At 44.3% G+C, this 17,677-nt stretch overlaps 1 long non-coding RNA gene across 1 annotated transcript; it reads right to left on the minus strand.

Moving 5' to 3' along the window:
• Positions 1-10,412: 10,412 nt before the first annotated feature.
• LOC116874781 lies at positions 10,413-15,958 on the minus strand. The gene is made up of 4 exons (XR_004384061.1): positions 15,831-15,958; positions 12,783-12,894; positions 11,086-11,196; positions 10,413-10,614 (listed from the first exon to the last, which is right to left on the minus strand). It is a non-coding gene; the product is annotated as an uncharacterized LOC116874781 (long non-coding RNA).
• Positions 15,959-17,677: the final 1,719 nt, after the last annotated feature.

Below are 17,677 nucleotides of genomic sequence, written 5' to 3' on the forward strand. Positions count from 1 at the left end.
CCTCTCTCCCTAGTAGTGTTTTCCTACAATCCCAAGTCCCCAGATTAAAATTCTTGGAAAAACCAGTAAAGGAATTGCTCCCCTTTGTTGTGTGTGTGTGTGTGTGTGTGTGTGTGTGTGTATGTGTGTGTGTGTTTCAGGGCTCTTAAGCAACGTGGCTGAGGGTGCCTGGGTGGCTCAGTGGTTTAAGCTGCTGCATTCGGCTCAGGTCATGATCTCAGGATCCTGGGATCAAGTCCCACATTGGGCTCTCTGCTCAGCAGGGAGCCTGCTTCCCTCCCTCTCTCTGCCTGCCTCTCTATCTACTTGTGATCTCTCTCTGTGAAATAAATAAATAAAATCTTCAAAAAAAAAAAAAAAAAAGCAACGTGGCTGAAAACAGATACGGGTAAGAGAAACGCAAGATCTTTCCAGAGAAACTCCTAAGGGGTTGGTAAAGGTGCCAGCCAGAGGGGCCCAGTGTCCCTCTCCTCCCAATGCCACCGAACCTGTTCCATTCCGCTGGGGGTTTTTCCAAGGCTGAGCCCTTCTACCTCCATCCCACCTGTGACAGTCATAGAAATTGTTCAATAGAACTAAGGTAAGGGCACAGAGGCACAGACCCACGCAGACCAAACCCTCTAGCATGGCACACAAGGCTCTGCATAACAGGGTTCCAACCCAGTCTTCAGCCTCCTCTCTTGGTGGTGTGTGGACCCCTCCCCACTCTGTCTCAAAGTCTCCCCTCCCCTCCTTTCCCACTCCTTATGCGCTGGATAGGCCTGTCTTCTTACCAACCCTCTTCCCCTGCCATCGTTTCTCTGCCTAACCAGCTCAAGGTGTCCATTCAATGTTCATTCAAGATCCAGCTGGATGCCCAGTTCCTCAGGAAAGCTTTACCAGACTTTCTTTCCTCTGCAGGCGAGGTTCTGGGTGTCCCCACAACCCTGGATACACACCTTTATGGGGACACACAATGGCCACCATTGTAACTGATCATTCTGTGCCTCTCTCTTCCAACTGGTCTCCAGTTCTGTGACTCACGGTAATAGCTTGTTGAAGCTCTACAAGTTTATTTTCCTGATCAAACCATCCACTGATAGCACATCAGAGAGAGCTAGAATGGAGGCAGTGAGGCATTTTCAAGTCCATAAACCAAATTGATTTTTCTAAGGACTTTATCAAATTTCACATGAACTTAATTATTAAATTAAGAAGCGGCTTTAAAAACTGCCAAGTCATGCTGTTATCCACTTACAGTAGCCTTTGCGGCTCCAAATCATTGTCATCAATAAAATCCTATGAATCTTGGAAAGTTTCACGGAATATCAGCTCCCTGGCTGAAGTTGGGAGAGCCGTGACTGGGGTCCCCAGGTAAAGATTCTGCGCAACTGGTGAGTGCCCCAGGTCAAGTTGTGGGGCCAGAGAAGACACTCCAGGAAGACAGAGAACACCTCTACCATGATACTTGTTTTTACTTTCTTTTTGCTTGTCTGTATTTCTATACTTTACAGGTATCGCTTTTGTATTAAGAAAAAAAATATGTAAGTACAAAATGATAAGCAATTAGTCTGATTAAAACTATATATAAGAACTCAATGAGGAGGAAGGGAGGGAAGAAGGAAGACTGTTGATCAAAGACATTTCTGTCCCCAACCTTGACCTGCGGGTTGAGCCCCTTTGCAAGAGGATTGCTGTCCCAGGGGTCACACCAAAATCAGAAGGCCAGAACTCCCGGGATGGGGGCAGGGGGACATCCTGGGAAATACAAGAGCCCTTCCTCTGCCCAGATGATATCTACTTCTGTGCCCATTGCTCAGACAGGCTGGAGAAAGCCTTGTGGGGGGCACCGGAAAAGCATGCCGTTTGGGTTCTAGAGCAGCTCTGGACCTTAGATAAGGGGCTACTCCTTGGTTTCTTCATCTCTTCAGGGGCTCGCACGGCTGTCTCCAGGGAGGTCTACGATGTGGATTGTAAACCAGACAGAGGTACACACACAGGAGGGCTTCCTGTAAGTAGTGTTGGTTCTGAAAGAAGGCAGGACTGAGAGGTATGTATGAGTAGAAGTCCCACCACCTTTTGCAGGTTCACAATCATTTCATGAGCTGAAAAATACGCAAATGTCCACCACTGTATAGGTAGAGACTATGATTATTCTCAACTTACAAATGATAAGACTGACTCACCAAAAGGGTAAGCAAATTGCCCAACCGACCACACAGCTAGGAGCCAGACTCTGCTCCCGGACACTTGATAGCAGAGCCTGTGCTAGTAAAGCATGGCTCATGGTTACACACAAAAGCGTGCAAGCGCGCGCACACACACACACATGCCCCTTCCCAACCCAGATGCCCCCCAGGGTCTAGTCGCTTCCAGCAGTTTCCATCCTGAATTTTGTTTCTTTAAAACTGAATTGAGCTGTGTGTTGTACGCAACTAATGAATCGTTCAACACTATATCAAAAACTAATGATGTGACATATGTTGGCTAATTGAATTTAAATAAATAAATAAATAAATATGCCCCAATAAACTGCCAGCAGTTTGTCTCTGGGGAGTGGGAATATGGGATCAGGGTGTATGAGGGGAACTTTACTTTTCACTTTACCCTGTTTTGCCTTACTTCCATTTTTCTCCATGAGCATGTATTATGTTTATAGAATTAATAAAAAGATAATTGCTTCTCCTTGGTAAGACTATGTCTCCAAAAAATTTTTTAAGTTTAATGGAATTTTAAAATCCTTTGTCATTCATAGGTTTTGATGCCTTATTTACCTAATGTCCTGGCTGATGGAGATCTTTCCAATTCATGCTGGAATCCAGCCTGGGTTTCCTGATTTCCTTACCTCCGGCTCTCAGCCTCAGCAGCCAAGCCAACCCAACCCCTTCCTGTGGTTTCCAGCTCAGGCTGCCCCATGGGAGGGAGAAGGGAGCAAGGGGAGGGAGAAAGGAGAAGGGAAGAGGAGGAGAGGGGAGGAGGAGGGAAGAATGAGGAGAAGGGAGAGGGGAAGATACCTGCACTGGGCCCCATCCAGGGGAAGCCAGACATTGCCCCCTCTAGCAGGGACCTCATGCTTGAGGGAAACAGAGTCAGGTCAGAGTCCGAGCCTCCAAAACCCAATGACGAAGGCCCAGGGAAGTTGAATAAGCACAAAGAGATCAGGATCTGAGGGCAGGCAGGCTGCAAGGAGGGAAGTGAGGTCTGGATCGTTTGGCGAGAGGAATAGGAGGCAAGGCACCGCTGTAGGCTTTGGGATAGAGTCCTTTATCTCTGGCCTTGGCACCCCCCAGTGGTGTCTCTACCGCTTTCTTTCCAGGTCCCCAGGAGTCTGAGGGGAAGAGTCCACGAAGCGGGTAGATCCAGGAGGGGCCCAGGACGCTGTCCCCCGCAAGCTTGAATCTGCCTCCAGCTTGCAACCTGCTTTAAATAAGTTTCTGGGGGCACCTGAATAGCTCAGTCAGGCACCTGCCTTCCGCTCAGGTCATAATCACAGGGTCCCAGGATTGAGCCCTACATCAGGCTCCCTGCTCATTGGGGATCTGCTTCTTCCTCTCATTCTCCCTCTGTGCTTTCCCTCTCTCTCTCTCTCTCTCTCTTCCAAATAAATAAATAAAATCTTAAAATAGACAAACAAATAAATTTCTGGAGGGACACGAACATGCTCTCATGCATTATTTCCTCAGAGCGGGGGCTGCCGGGCAGAAGGAGGTGAGAGAAGGAGATTGGCTCCCTCTTGTTATGTGTACCCACTTAGTGATGTCACCCTGATCTCTCAATAACATTCCCCAGCAGAGCCCCTCTGCACTGCTCAGGGAACTCAGTCCTGTTAACAGACCAGCTAGGGGACAGCTGGGGTCTGTCTGTCTGCCTTCTCGGGGACAATTCATTAACCAGACATCAGCTCTTCAGTCACCAGAGACCTCAGTGCTGGGATCCCTGGGCACAACGTGTGGAGCGTGCAGAATATTCCCCGTGGTAGATCATGGACCGAGTCCCTCCAGTGCCAAGAGCCCACAGCCCCTGTGGGACACTGTCTTTGCTACTTCCTCTACAAACAGGCAGTTCTGAGTGTGTGGCTTTCTTCTCTGGCCATCTTCAGGGCAGCATCAGGGCTGGACTCTGCCATCACTGCTGTAAATGTTGGCCTGTCTGGACAATGCTCAGTCGTATGAACCAGGAAGCAATGAATGAGAAGTGTTTTTGCTCCCTTATGAGATGCTGGACATGCAGGCTCTGAAATATTCTCTGTTCAAAAACCTCAGATGTCCAAACATTTGCCAAGAATGTATCAGTATCCCCTTGTTCAGCACAGCCAGTGTCCACTGGGAATTGGGACTAGGAATGGTGCCGATGCAGGCCTTTGGGCATGGAGGCCCACTTCCAGAGATAGCAGCCCCCCCCCCTCCAATAGAAATGCCAGCTCCCTGCAGTTTTTGACTTTTCATCATGCTGTCTTTGATGTATCTTTCTGATGACCTCTCCAGTTACACACCACACATGGAACCCTGTACTCTGGCCACATGAGATTTCTCCAAACACACATGTCCTTTCTCATGATTTGGGTCTATAAGCATCACTCCACCTGGCATGTCCTTTCCAGAAGGCTCTTCTTGGCAGCATCAGCCATAAATGATTGACTTGTGGGCACAGATGGAAGCTTTGTAATGACCCCATGCATGCTGTGATATGATTTCATGGAGTTGTCATCGGTCTATTCAAATATAAATGCCACTTCCTCCATACACCCTCAAGATTCCCATCCTCTAAAGTACATGTGAACTCTTCCTACCAGCATTCCTTCAGCACCCAAGTCATTTTTCATTTTCCACCTTGTATAACAATCATTTGAATAGCTTATTCCACTTCCCTGCTAGTCTCCAGTTTCCTTAGGGTAGTGACTGTGCTTTCTTACTCACCTCTACCATCTCCTTAGAATGGATCATTCCTTGCTCAGAGTCAGTGCAGTCAAGGTGTCTGGATTGAAGTTCTTTGATGGGGATGGCCAGCTAAGAGCAGATTCATCTTGAATATTCTTCATGATGAGTGGATTTTGAAAGGGGGCTGGTTGATTCTGTGCTCCTGTACTGGGAAAGGCACTGCTCCAAAACAGGTAATGGAGGCACAGGGCAACTTGCTGGGGTAGGAGTGGGGCTAGTAGGATTGGCAGATAAAATACAGGCACCCAATTAAGTGCCGTATATGTATAAAGACATCCTAAATATTGCATGGGATGTACTTATGCTAAAAAACCATTCATTGTTTATCTGAGGTTCAAATTGAACTGAGTGCCCTGTATTTCTAATTCCAAAATTTAACCTTAGGTGGTGGTGTCGGGAGAAGAAGGTACTGGAGACAGTCTCCACAGACTTCCTAGGACCAAGTCTGTCCCCAAAACTATGTCTTCCTGGAGGAACAGCTCAGACAGACAGAGGGCATGAGTCCAGCCAAGCTGACTCCCTTCTGAGGTGGCTCACACTCTCAAGTGTCCCGGTGCTTCCAGATGAGGCTCTGATGTTCCTCCACCAGGTTCCTCACAGGCCTGGCTTCCTCTGAAGGCCAGCTTTAGTGAGAGGAGTAGGGGGAAGCTGAGCATAGAAACGGTAGGAAACCCTTGAAAGGCGTTTTAATGCCTTCAGCTGTAAGCTTAATTAGGTCAGGACCAAGACTATCTCATTCATCATTGGGTCCCCATTGCCTTGCACAGACCCTGGCATAAAGCAGGTACTCAATAAATATTTACTAAATAAATAAAGAGCTTGGTACTACTGGGCCTTCTCCACCCATGGCTGGGCTTACCTCATCCACAGTGATAAAAATGTGCAAGAACAGGAGTTGGCAGTAAGCCTTCCTTTTATAGGGGTCATCACTCATTTCCATTACCCAGGAAAGTGTCCAAGTGCATTAGTCTGATTTGGATTTAAAATCAATTAATGCTTCCTCAAGGGACGTGGCTACTAGGAAAGCAAGATAAAACTACATCTTCTTAAGTTAATTTATTTCCATTTAAGGGTAATTAATACTTTCCATTGATGTGAATTTAGAAAACAAGGAACAGTGCTGTGAAAGGGAGAAACTCCTGTTCCCTCAGGACCACAGGCAGACTGAGGATCCTGGGTTCTGATCAGAAGCAGGTGTTCGTGGTTACGAAGATCCTGGAAGCCAGAGGAACCATCAAGCAGAGGACAACAGAAATAGGCAAAGGTAATGTGGGCCTGGCTTTGGGTGACTGTGGGGCCACAGATGTGACATCGTGGGGTGGGATCAGTAGACCTCAGTGGACTAGGGACAATTAGAAAGGATTTCCAGCTTTCCCAGTTGGTGACTGAGGGAATGATGAAGGTATCATCCAGGACTTAGTTGCAAACAACAGAAACTATTTCTGACTCTCTAAGAAGAAATGGAATGTATTTGGATATACATGTTTTAGGGCTCACTGAATCGGTATAAAGGTTGGAGAACCAAACTCAGAAGACAGGCAGAAACCAAGAAAAGCTAGGACCCAGGTCATACCCCAAGAGCAGCCTGGTCAGGTCATGGCCAAAATATCCCTGTCCTTGGACACTTGCTGCACCTGTTCTCTTCTACTGCTGCTGTGAATAATCTCTAGCCTTGTGTCACTCTCAGGAAGCAAAATCCTTTTTTGCGTGGTCTGAATGGCCATGCCTAAGTCGTGTGCCCATGCCCCAGTCACTAGGGAGCAAGTGTGGGAATGTCTGGCTCTCTTTGAACTCACATTTATTGAAATTTCCTCAAAATAGGATAAAGGATCAGATGATAGGAAACGCCCCACCCTCACCAAAAAAAGAGAGACAGCAATGAACACATTAAAGTGAGGGGGATACAGGAGGAAGAGCTGGTCTGTATGGTGAGATTTGAGCTTCCTGAGTGTAAGATACCCATCAGTATCCAGGTGGGGCTGTGGACAGTGGTTGACATCAGAAATGTTGCTCCGGGAGCTGTCTTCAAAGAGGGGACAGGCCATTGGTATAGCATCTCCCTTGAGTCTCTGTGGCTTCTCTAGCCATCCTTGCATTCCAATTCTTCAATAACTGACTTCTGAGAAGCCTGAGACTGGAGGTAACGGCCCCTGCAGGAAATGAAGGTTTGGCTGTGTCCCTTTTCCCAGAAGTCCCAATTCCTGGTTTGGGTTTCTAATCATGAAAAATGATTAGCAAATAAAATAAATCATGCTGGCTGGGACCAGGACATAAAGACAGCTTTCCCTACAGCTGATGGGAAATAAGCTAGAAGAATCAGCCCTCCTTAAGATTCCATTGCTTTCATTTCTAGGTTCAACTCATGCTTCAGAAGCAGAAAAACCTCAAGTTTAGCACTGGGACTCTGGAATGTTCAGAGCTGTGGAGCTTGTGAACCTCAAGGACATTTATGGATCCTTCAGTCCTACTCTTATTTTATACACAAGGGCCCAAGTCTCGGAGGATACCACAAACTACAACATCCTTTCAAGCTCTCTGGTCATGAAACAGTGACACAACCTTTCACCCACACCTCTGCCCCATCCTGCCAACCCTGCCACCCACCTGAGAGGAAGGGAGGCCTTGTGGAGGATACAGCTGTGTGGAACTCCTCCCCTTCCCCTGGAGGCAGTGACGTCTGTCACTCCTAGGAGATTATGAAATTGCTGCTATTGTTAAATTTTGGCGAGTAGATTCTGGGTTATTCTCCTGCGAGGGCTGGTCATGAGTCACTATAGCACATCCTCAGGAAGAGGCTGGCTGGACTCCCGAAATGAGTGAACTTGGCACCCAGTGAACTTTGGCTGTGAACTGGAGGCTCTTGTGGCCACTCCCATCATGGGTGAGGGTTTGTTGTACATGTGATATGCATGGGGCAGATCATTAATATATGATCATACATGGCATGTAGTATGTATGAGTGTAGACATATGTATTTGTAATGTGGTAGGGCACTAACGCATGAATTACCTAAGTGTGTTTTTTTTTATTATTGGTTTTAATACTGGCATGGCATAGTAAAGTCATGCTTATCTATTTAAGGACAGTTATCAGGCAATAGTTTAAATAGAATTTCAGCTTTGGGTGATGCTGGAGCTGTTGCTTCTTCCTTTACTCTCAGGGAGAATTATTGTCCTCCCTTCCTGGTTTACAAGACTCTTTATTTCCTGAGATTGTTTTCAATGATACTTGTAATAGGCGTGAGAATCAGGGTAATGAAAAAGCATATAAGATTGATGCTAGTTGACCGATCACGATAAATGGATGTTCAGCTAGTTGTCCTCTGATTCATGTTAGTGTTACTAGGTCTGTTACTGATAATCAGAAGAAGCATTGAGATATTTAGCTGTTTTGATATAGGAAGCATAGGAATAATGGCTAGAATTAAGAAAGAGAAGGTTAGAGCTATTTTTCTCATTTATTAGGGCTCGAGTGAAGGATTGCATAGGTAAATAAGAAGTATTATTCAGGTTTAATATGTGGTGGAGTGTTTAGGGGGTTGGCTGGGTTGTTACTGTCTGGGTCTCCAATGCAGTCAGGTGGAAATAGCACTAGAGCAGGTGGTATTAGAATAAGGAAGAAGAGTCCTAGAATATTTTCACTTATATAGTATGAGTGGAATTTGTCTGACTCAGATGATATTCCTAATAAGCCATTAGATTCTGATTCATGGAGAAATTGTAAATAGAGTACTGTAACTGCTGAAATAATGAATGGGAGGATAACGTGCAGGCAAAGAATCAGGCTAGATCACTTTCTCCGCTGAGAATCCTGTTTCTGTCCATTCTACTAGGGAAGAACTGATAAAAGGTTTGTAATGACAGTTGCTCCTCAGAGAGATATTTGTCCCCATGATAGAATGTAGCCTATAACTGCTATGGCTTTTACTGTGAATAATAAGGATAACTCTTGATGTCTCATGTTTCTGAGAATGTATAGGACCCAGAGTATCTTTAAAAATCTTTAAAAAAAAAAAAAGGCCGATAAATATGGAGGCTCCATTAGCATGTACATCAAATGATTCATCCATAGTTTACATCTGGGTAGATAGGAGTTACTGATGAAAAGGCAGTTATTGTATCTGATCTATGATGTAAGGCTAGGAAGAGACTATTAAAATTTGTAGAACAGAACAGACTCCTAAAAGAGAACCCAAAGGTTCATCACGCTATGTCTGATGGGCCTGGAAGGTCAATGACTGAATTGTTAATGATTTTGATCAATGGGTGGGATTTACTGATGTTGGTTGTTAATATTCTTATAGTTGAAAATTTTTTAAGATTTTAATTTATTTGTTTGACAGAGAGAGAGCATAGCAGGGGGAGCAGCAGGCAGAGGGAAAGGGAGAAGCAGGTTCCTCGCCAAGTGGAAGCTGGATGTGGAGCTCGACCCCAGGACGCTGGAATCATGACCTGAGCTGAAGGCAGATGCCCAGCTGACCGAGACACCCAGTCATCCCCCATTTTCTTGTAGTTGAAATACAATGATTTTTCATGTCATCAGTGATGGTTAAATTCATGTGGGAATAATCATATTTATTGTACTTATTTTAAGTACTATTTTATATTCAGTTTTGTAAGTTTTTCTCCAAATCTTTCTCCGATTTATGGTGGATTAGGATTGAGTGGTGGTATTGGTTATGGTATTATATTGTGTTTGAAAGCTTCCTTTTTAGATCTAACAGTTTCTGAAATTTATTTAGGGGGAATGTTTGTGGTTTTGGTTATACAATGGCTATAGCTGCTGAACAGTACCCTGGGATTTGAATATCTAACAAGACCATTTTAGGAATATTTCTTTCAGGGATGGTAACAGACTTAATGGTAACTTTTTATGTTTTAAAGGGAGATGACGTAGAGACTGTGTTTAAATTCAGTGATATAAGGGATTGAGTGGTTTATGACATAGGGGATTTGGGATTTTTTAGTGAAGAAGCTGTGGGAATCACTGCATTATATAGTTATGGGACCTGGTTAGTGATTGTCACTGGCTGGTGTCTTCGTTATTATGGAGATGACGCATGGAAATTAAATAGAAATAAGTTTAGGGTTAATATATTTGGAAAGGAGTAGAAGTCATTTAGTTAGGCATTTTTGGTTAGAAATTAGGGTGGAGGTTCTTATTTGAAAATAAGAGATGATTTTTTGTGGCACATTTTCTAGTCAAATTAGGTCTAGTAGTAGTGATGCTGATTTTTGGCTTGCTGACAGATTCAGAAATGATGGTAGGTGGTATATAAGAGTGGGAAAATATCCCAAGAGATCTGAGAATTTAAATAGGCTTCCAGATAAATTTAAGTTTTATGCTGTGTGGTTGAGTTCTAATGCCAGGATGAAACCTATAATTGTCACAGTAAGGGCTGTTAATTTCAGATAATAAGACATAGTGATGTGTTGAGTGGTCGTTGGTGTAATATTGTAGGAGATTTAAAATGCTTCGAAGATGCTTCCACCTACAATGCATTTAATAGAGTTAATTAAGGAAGAGTTATTTTCATTGGTTAAAACCTTTCTCCACTCCTCTCGTTCCCCTCTTCCCAACGTTTACATCAGCAAACTGAATGTTTACCTCTCTGGTAGTCTGCCCAAGTTGATAGAATTGAAACCCTCAGCATCTTCTTCGGTTGCTTTCTCTCTCCGTTCCAACCTTGTTTGTGCCTCTGTTAGACAAATCAGAGATTCCAGGTGTGTAATAGTGATGGGTGAGCTCCTTAACCATTGGCTCTGTTTCTGGAGCTCAAGGTAAAAATCTTGAAGAGTTTGAGCATTTCTGTGGATAGCCTTGGATAGACATACTGTTGAGAAAAACAAATGTGTTTTCTCAATAGCTGGTGGGGAGTTGGATCTACTGTTTCTCTGGGAACCACCTTTCATCTTTCTGATGATGGTTTCAGAAACAATTTTACATTCAGATTTTGTCCTAGGTTGTCTTCTTTAAATAACCAATCTCACTCTCCTTGCATGCAGAGTTCTTTCCCTTATTATTTCCAGTAGTCTTAATTATGTTTATTAAAATTATTCACATCTGTTTGTTCTCAGATTATACACAAAACTTCATTAGACATTAGACAAAGTTCTAAGGGGTTTTTGTCTTTTCTGAAAAGTTTGCAACAGAGATAACATGAACTTACCTGACTTTCGGTAAACACAGGCAGAATAAGTTTTACATTTAATGCTGATAATTCGAAGGAGATGACCAACAACCTGAAGTTAGCTTTAGTTACTGAATATTTTTCAAGATCCTATGAGTTGAAAAACATTTGGGTTAGTTTGTACCTTTGAGTTCTAGAATGCCCCATTCTTACAAGTGGTTGCCCTTAAACCAACTAGAGCGTTCTCACACATCAATTGAAGCAATGCCATCCAGAGACAGAGCAAATATTTCACATTTACAACATAAATGGACACACATACAAATACACAAACAAGACACAAACAAAATTTAAGGGCCCACTTTCCAAATCTCTCCCTTTTACAGAACAAATCTAAGTGCAAGATGATATTACAATTTATGGCTCTGTTAAGCAGTCATTGTTCTCTAAAGTCTAATGAATATTGTGGCCAAGCAGGGTGGCAAAACAAAACAAAACAAAACAAACCTAATTTTGGAGAAGACAGCCCAGAGAGCTGCGTGCACAGATCCAGTGGTCATTTCCTACTTTCCAATTAGAACAGAGCTGGTTTTATTCAAAGACACCAAAAGCTTCCACAACAAACGAACCAAATGAAGGCCAGAGGACCTCCGTGAGCACTGGTTCCTTTTCAAAAGTTGGGGCTTCACAGACTGAACCAGTTTCCTAGTTTCTAGTTCCTCCCTAAAAGTTGGGGCTTTAATGACCAAGCCAAATGGCTTCCCAGGCAGAATTTGTCAGTCACATAAGAAAAGGAAGCGAAGAGAACCAAACCCCTCTATTTGGAGGCTACTGAATGGAAGAAATCTAAGAGAGCCAAACCAAATGGGAAGAAGAAATCAGCTCATGTGCCTTGGCACAAGAAGTACGCCCTAAGAGATGTCTGTCCAAACTAAAACCAAAACCCACTTCCTTGTACAAATGTTAAATTAAGCCCTGAAGGTTGGCGGCGCCCAGTCAGAATGGGGCCCTGGGGACAATCCCTGGGACAAAGAGCCTAGGCAGATGCTCGGACTTGTCACTGGACTCCTATTCCCATTGGGGCTGGCGAACCACAGGCAGAGAGCTCCCGGCTGGCTCGCCAAGTGTGTCACGGAGCCTCAGTTTGCCTGCAGCAAAGACCATTGTCGAGACATCCAGTGAGCAGTCCAGTGAGCAGCAAGGAAAGGACTTATTTGAGAGGAAGCCAGACAAGAGGACAGGAGGGCAACCCTCACATGGCCTGTCCAAAGAGGGAGAGTCGGGGAAATTTAAAGGCAAACAACAATGGGTCCGGATGAAAAGTGGCAGCTGGGCTTATTAGCGTGCAGCTGTGATGAGTCCCATTCATCCTTTGGTGGCTGGTTTCCTGGGCACTGAGTTCTGTGCCTTCTCCAAAGACCTTGACGGTCCATGGTTCATGCAGCCCACTGACAAACACCCAGGCCTCGCAGGCAACAAGGGTAGGGCCTGGGGTTGGTGGCATGGGAGAGTGTCAGCTTTTCAACATTTCTGATGTTTGCTAAGAGACTGGTAGTTTCAGGGAGGACACCCTCAGGAAGCGATGGCAGAGTACAAAGGAGACTAAAGGGGACCAGAGTACGAAGGAGACACCCCCCAAACTTCCTGGCCATCAGATAGCATCCTCTCATGTTCCCTGGCCTTCCAGACCAGGTGTTCCCACTCAGGGACTGTCGGAGACACACAGAAGTAGTTACCTCTCCTAGGAGAGCACTGGGCTGGGTCGGGGTGATACCACGTCCTCGTCTAGCTCTTTGGCATGCTGGTGGCCTTGGTAAAGCTTGTCTCTTTGGACATCAGTTTCCTGGTCTATAAAGGTAAGAATTTGGATTTTACATTCATTAATTTGGTTCAAGAACTCTTCCTCTGGTGCCTCTTCTGGGCCAGGCCTGTGTTTAGTGAAAAGGAGGCAGCAATGCTCAAGACGGTCCTTACATTCCTGATGCTTAAGGTCCAGTGAATAATACACTGAACAAGGAATAAGTATGCTAATATTTATGACAGAGGACTAGAGGGGGCAACAGGAGTATTTAATAGGGGATCTAAGCCAGCTCGTTGCTGAAGAGGGGTGGGTTAGAGAAGGCTTCCTGGAGGTAGTGACCCTTAAGACAAAGGAGGATCCTAAAGGAGGTGGAGAGAGAAAAGGTGCTAATGACTAAGAATGGGAAGGTGCTTTCTCCAGAGCCTGCATTTCTTGAGGGCAGGAATCCTGTCTTGATCTTCTTCAGATGCCCCGGCTGGAACATAGTGGGCCTTGAACATGAATTTGCTGGCTGGATAGCCATCTGTCATTGCATAAGCCTTGTAAGGCGGTGTCCTCGTGACCCAGACTTTACAGATGGGAACCCAGTCCGAGCCCCACAGCCTGCTCTTGGTGAAGCCTCATCTGCTGGCTTCCAGATCAATGCCACGTCCAGATGTCAGGGTCAGATGAGGTTCCAGAGGCAACAGGAGATTGAGAAGAGTTGCTGACTACATGAAAAAGGGTAATAATTTCTGTAGCTTTCCTCGTTTTTGTTTTTTTTTTCTCTCTCCAAGTGGCCACTATTGAGTCTCTGGCTGTCAGAACATCTGCCCAGCTGCCGCGTTTTCTGCTTGCATATAATTTCAGAGCATGGACTTTACATTTTTGTGCTTGCCTTTTCCATCTGTGCCTGAATTGGCAATTCGAAGGAGCAGTCCTCTCTCCTGTCTGGAAGCCAGAGAGGGGCCTTCCCCAGAGGCCCTGGGGAGCCCAGTTGCTCTCCTGGGGTCAGACAGGCCTGGAGGGCTCTCCACACACACCCCCATCAGACCCACCCAGAGCCACCAGGGAAGTACACAGATGGCTTTTCTGGGAGGGCAGGTATGCACATTTCCATATTAACCGATTATTTAGCAGCGGTTAAAAAGGTTGATGAGTCCCAAACCCAGCACATTATACTGATCCCTAAACAAAAGGACGTGCTACCATTTCTGCTATGGGGTCTTGGGGACATTTCTACTCGGACCTGAATGCTCATTATTTCGGAGGAAGTGCCCCTGATCCTTTGGTCTGATTCTAAATCGATCCCTTATCCTTAAAGACCCTTACTACCACCTCGCCCCCATCTCCTGGGTTACATGAACAGAGCATCTATTAGAGAGGCAGGATCTGGGGACAGTCTGCCGTGACACCCAGATTCAAGACAGGCTATGGTCACCCTCATGCCATCCCATTTCCTGTTCTGCACCCCACTTGGTCAGTTACAGTGACCCTAATTCCTCCTCACATAGCTCCATCCCCAAACAGCCCTCCGCATCACTGTCTCAATGACAGCACGGTTCCAGCTCAGACATGATGATAAAAAGAAAAATATTGAAGTAAGGGCAGAACAATTACAAATGGTAGGGGACTAGGTAATCCTAACTGAAAACCTCAATAGTGTGTGGAAGAAGACAGTAATGGAGTTTATCTTATTCCATAAAAGGTATGCAAGACGGTCAGGGGAGATAAATGTCCCTTGACACAGGATTCACTGAAGTGTTCAGAAGTTTGATCTGTTGTCTTTCAATGTGTTCAGAAGGCAGAGCATGTAGTCTGCCCTACTCCATCAAAATCACGGAAGCCCCCCTGCTGGTTGCCACCTGATGGCAGCAGCTTGAGGATGGAACATGGCTCTTAGCTGGACTTTTCCAAGCCAACTAAGAGTTAGCGTTACACTTGATCCTTGAATGACACAGATTTGAACTGTGTCCACTTATATGTGGATATTTTTCAGGAAATAGAGTATGGTCCTATAAATGTGTTTCCTCTGATGATTTTCTTAATAACACTTTTTTCCTCTAGCTTACTTTATTGAAAGAATGCAGTATATAATCTATATAACATACAAAAAATATATATTGACCAATTGTTTATGTTATTGGTAAGGCTTCCAACCCATACCAGAGTATTGGTAGTTAAGCTCTCTGGGGAGTCAAAGTTATACACAGATTTTCCACTGGTGGGAGGGGGGCGTTGATGTCCCTGACCGCCATGTTGTTCGAGAGTCAACTACAGTTTGAAGTCTTAATTGTTAATGAAGTGATAGCAAAGCTGTTCTGTCTAGGAAGAGATGTGAGATGATATTCAGGCACTTTCCCCCAGAACTGGTCAGGAAAAGTCCCTGTGCCCATTGGCTAGTCACTGGCAAAGAGAATGTGGTCTGGAGCTAGTCACATGGTAGAAGGATGGGCACACAGATCAAACTCAGACCCTGCTAGCAACATTCCGTCGCCAACCTTTCCGCTACCTCTGCTTAGACCACAGGTCAGGCACGTGGGAAGGGAAAGGGAGGGTAAAAGGCTGAGAGGAGGTAGAAGGCGCCAGCACACAGATGACCAGACATGATTGCTATCAACCTTAGAATGGCGAGGGTTCACTCAAGCATTCGCAGATTTCCTTAATATATTATAGATATAAGCTTTCTTGACTTAAGTGCCACCACCACTCAGAGTATCAAACGAGAAATTTCCTCCTCCCTATAGGAAGTAGCAGCTCTTATGATTGGCTCTAGGTGTCTGCTTCAGTAGACTTCCCTCATTGCCTATTCTGGGATTTGGCCAACACATCTGCGTTTGTGCCTTTCATATTTGGTCTCTGTATACTTTTGAGAGTTCTTTTCGCCACATTCTTATGTTTTTAGTCTGCCCTGCCTTCTTAGATCTTCTCCACCCCACCACAACTTTCTATGGATATAGGGAATAATCTTGCACAAAGAAAGTTCTCCCAGCCTGTGGCTTACCTTGTTATATTCTTAATGTGCCCTTCAAAGAGCAAAAGTTTATAACTTTGAGAAAGTCCAGTTCTTCAAATTATTTTTTTTTCTCTTACAAAATATGCTTTCTTGGTTCTAAGAAATCTTTGCCTACTCCCAAGGTTGAAAATATTTTCTCCTCTGTTTTCTTCTAGAACTCTCACATTGTTAAGTCATATATTTAGGTCTATGATCCCTGTCCTGTCAATTATTCTGTATTGTGTGATACAAGGGGGAATGCCACTTTTCCCCATAGAGATAGTCATTTGACTGAACACTGCTGAAAGGTCTTTTCTTTCCCCTGAGGAACTGCCTTGGCTCCTTTGCAGAATATCCAGAATGGTCATATACATGTGGTGCTCTTTCTGAATTCTGTTTTTTTTTTTTTCCATTGGTTTCCATGTCTGTCTTTTCACTGAAATGGTACCATCTTTATCACTATGATTTTATAGTTAATTTTTAAATTGGAGAGTGTAGGGGCACCTGGGTGGCACCGTTGGTTAGGCGTCTGAGTCTTGGTTTCAGCTCAGGTTCTGATCTCAGGGTCGTGAGATCCAGCCCCCCCATCATGCTGCTCATAGAACCCTGGATCTGGCTGCACATGTCAGCTTAAGATTCCCTTGCCTCTGCCCTCCCCCATACACATGCGCACATGCAAGTGTGCGCTCTCTCTCTCTCTCTCAAATAAATAAATGCATCTTTTAAAAATAAAATAAAATTGGAGAGTCCTCCAATTTTGGTCTTTAAAAAAATTGGAATTTGGGGGCGCCTGGGTGGCTCAGTGGGTTAAAGCCTCTGCCTTAGGCTCAGGTCATGATCTCAGGGTCCTGGGATCGAGCTCTCTGCTCAGCAGAGAGCCTGCTTCCTCCTCTCTCTGCCTGTCTTTCTGCCTCCTTGTGATCTCTCTCTCTCTCTGTCAAATAAATAAATAAAAATTTTGTTTTAAATTTTAAAAAATTGGATTTTTTGTGGGTATTAAAGGAGGGCACCCGTAGTGATGAGCACTGGGTGTTATATACTAAGGAATCATTGAACACTACATCAACAAAAACTATATGATGCGCTATATGTTGGCTAACTGAATATAATAAAAAATTGGATTTTCTAGGTCTTTTGTATTTTCAAATAAATTCTAGAATCAGCTTACCAATTTGTGTTTTTTAAAAGTCCACTTGAATTTTGATTGAGATTGTGAGAAATCAGTGTATAGGTCATTTTGGGGAGAACGGCTATCTTAATGATATCAAGTCTTCCAACTCTTAATTGTGGTACAGCTTTCCATTTATGTAGTCTTTAATTTTCCTTATCAATTTTTAATTTTCAGTGTATAAGGTCTTGGACATATTTTGTTAGATAAATATCTAAGTGATTTATGTTTGGGGAGGCACTATCAAAATCTCCCACATCCAAGTTGCCCTTTCATTGGTAGTATATATTTGTTTAAATTAATGAATCAGTCTTTTCTGGGAGAGATGGTGGAAAAATTGGTATAATTTCATCCTTAAATGTTTGGTAGAATTCACCAGTAAAATTATGTGGCCCTGATGTCTTTTCTTCTTCCTCCTCCTCCTCCTCCTCTCCTCCTCCTCTTCCTCCTTCTTCTTCAAGATTTTATTTATTCATGAGAGACAGAGAATGACAGAGAGAGAGAGAGGCAGAGGGAGAAGCAAAGGGAGAAGCAGCCTCCCTGCAAAGCCAAAAATCCAATGCCAGACTCAATCCCAGGACTCCGGGATCATGACCTGAGCTGAAGACAGATGCTTAACCAACTGAGCCACCCAGGGACCCTGTGTGCTGTTCTTTTTGAAGGTTATTAGTTTTTTATTGTGTTTCCT

The sequence above is a fragment of the Lontra canadensis genome, unplaced genomic scaffold, assembly GCF_010015895.1.
Source record: "Lontra canadensis isolate GAN:19392208 unplaced genomic scaffold, GSC_riverotter_1.0 scaffold38, whole genome shotgun sequence".
NCBI lineage: Eukaryota > Metazoa > Chordata > Mammalia > Carnivora > Mustelidae > Lontra > Lontra canadensis.